This window comes from Chelonoidis abingdonii, chromosome 3, assembly GCF_003597395.2.
Source record: "Chelonoidis abingdonii isolate Lonesome George chromosome 3, CheloAbing_2.0, whole genome shotgun sequence".
NCBI lineage: Eukaryota > Metazoa > Chordata > Testudines > Testudinidae > Chelonoidis > Chelonoidis abingdonii.
This window is the reverse complement of record NC_133771.1, coordinates 215,358,429-215,361,406: the sequence shown is the minus strand read 5'-3', so window position 1 is coordinate 215,361,406 and position 2,978 is coordinate 215,358,429.

Here is a 2,978-nt window from a genome sequence, read left to right as displayed (position 1 = left end):
ATAGTGTACTTAGGGATTTCCAGAAGGCTTTGACAAGGCTCAACCAGAGCTCTTACTAATTTAAGTTCATGGTATAAGGGAAATCCTTCATGATTGAGAACTGCTGTTAAAAAACGGGGAAAACAAAGGGTAGGAAATAAATCGTAAATTTTCAGAATGAAGGGGTAATAGTGGGTTCCCCAAGGGTCATTCCTTAGGGCAATCCTATTTAACACTTATTCATAAATTTTTTGGAGAAGAAAGGGGTAAAAAAAATGAAGTGGCAAAGTTTGCGATGGTACTAACTGCTCAAGATGTATAAGCAAAGCAGACATTGAAAACTTCAAAAAGATCTCACAAAAACTACAAGTGATTGGCACAAAATGGCAACATGAAAATTTAATGTGGATAAATGTAAAGTAGATGACATTGGAAAAAAAATTAACCCAACTGCGTACATACAATTTGTGGGGGCGTAATTTAGCTACAAGTAATCAGAAAGAGAAAATCTTGGAGTTTGTTGTGATGTAAGTTCTCCAGAAAGATGTCCACCATTTGTTGCAGCGGCACCAAAGCAAACAGGATTTAAGGAATCATTAAAAGGCATAGAGAATAAGACGGAGAGTATCTTATTGCTCTATATATAAACTCCATGGTACGCCATACATCTGAATACTGTGCTACAGATTGTGTCTCCGTATCTTCGAAAAGATTTATACTGGCATAGAAGGTCAGGAAGGGCCAACTAAAAATAGATTAGGGTCTTGAAACGGTGCCGTGTGAGGAGAGATTTAGAAGAGGCTAGGTACTTTTCAGCTTGGAAAGAGGGGAGCTAAGAGTGGGATATGATAGAGATCTATAAATCATGAGGGTGAGGGAGAAGTGAATAAGAAAAGTTTATTTACTTGGACTAAATGACGAGTGGGGGTGTGGCACTTTCTGTCAGGGAGTGCACCATAGCCTGCAAAACTCTTCAAAATTCTTCTTCTGCCCAGCCAGCATCACTTCTGTTATATCTCCGGCTCTGCGTCAGCCAGCTATTTACATCAACATCTGTACAGAGCTCTTGTTGTCAGGCGTTGCTGGTTGCTTGTGTATATGAACGCATAGGTAAGCTGTATGTCAGCTGCATTTATGATGTGAGCCATGTTGTCTATCAGGTCATTAGTGGTTGATATAGATTCTGAAACGACGCGAGAGAGGCTTGTCCTTGTGGACCCCGTGAATGAGGGGGTCTAATGTGGAGTGCAGTTTTACTATCACTGACTTGTTGGGAGTGCATCCCTCTAGGAGACTCAAACCATTTTAGCACATTACCCGGGACTCGCTGTCACTTCTAAGGTGAACTGTCTCCACAAAGTAACCCCTCATGCGGCAGCTCTCGTACTTAATGCTTCGTATAGTGAATTTAAGCGTGTCACGCTGGCGGCGACTAGCAAATTAAAGTCTTGGGCTTCCCAGGACCTTCTCATTGTCTTCCAGGATGGGTTTGAGGAAACAAACTATTTTCCGCCATTGGGTTTACTGCTGTCAGTACTCTGAATAGGTAACATCTTAAGGCCGCTCCCACCCTGCACACATATAACTTCATGGTGTGACTTGTTCAATAGTTTTTTCATGCATCATTAGTATGTCACCTCCCTCCAAATTTTTACTTCTCTGTGGTGATAAAGGGGCATTTTTCTCTTGCTTTGTATCACTTTCAGGCCAACTTTTACTTGTATACATGTGTGCATCCGATATACTTGCATGTTATTGTTTGTTTTTTACCTTACATGATAGCAAATTAACTGTTTATCTTGTCACTTTCTGTAAACAGTACATTATAGATATATATAGTTAACAAAGTGTCATTAATGAGCCTTTAGTTTTACTCATTTCTAGTGATGCTACTGAACTTCTGCTGCTAGCTTTACTGAAATCCTTGTCGTGTTCATCCAGCGTATTTTATGTCACTTGGTTTCAGCAGTGACATACCAGTCTGAAAAGCCAGCTCCTCGTGCTCATCCTGTTCAAGATCCTCGCAGTTATGTTGCTGCCGCCATCTCAGCATGGATTATGCAGTTTTAAATTTTTAATTTTTTTTCTCCATTAAATTCTTTTAACAGTTCTTAACATTTTGACAAATTTCAAGTTGGCACATTCTTTAGATAGGGTGCAGACAGTTAAAAGTTTGTTAACATGGCATATAAGTATATTGAATATTATTACCTGTTTAGCTTAGTTAGATTTACTTCCTGCGGTCATCTACACTGCAGAGTTAATGGACCAGCAGTTACGCGTCATTAGAGAGCGTGAGGGAACTCACTGTTGTGTGTTCAGACTGTCAGCTCCCGACTGGCACAATAGATAGCGTCACACTTGTGGCACTTGCAGTGGTATTCGAGAGCAGGGTGCCTCTGAGGAGTATCGACTCAGAGCATGTTTTCTCTTTCTACTTCTAAGAGTTGTGTGGAAGGCGGATGGGGTTTGCAGGGCATTCCCTGTCCTGTCCCAATGCCCTGCGCGCATTTTTGCATCCCAGTGCTTCTGGCCACATTTGGCACCCAATCTTTCATATTGTTTTGTATTATGTGCACCTCTGCCTCTTCATTCTGCAAGAATGGATCCCAACAGTTGGCCAGTATGCTGCTCACTCTACTAAACTGGTCGATGAGTAGGCACTTATGTGGAAGTTATTCCTTAAATTACAGAGGGCAAGAGAGGAGTGCGACATTGATCTCGCCATGTGTGACTAGCTATGACACGAGACTTGCTCTTATGCATTCACGGAGGTGGCAGACCACACAGGAACGCCGTTTGGGGCCTTGACACAAAAAGCACTGGGAGTGGTTGGATCACGTTCATAGCACGTCTTAGAATGGACGAGCAGTCGGCATGCAGAACTTTTTGGTGAGGAAAGCCACATTGCAATGGGACTGTGTGATGAGCTCCACCAGCCTGTAGCCCACCAAGGACCACCGAGACGAGAGCTGCTTTTGGAGAGCGCCATGTGATTT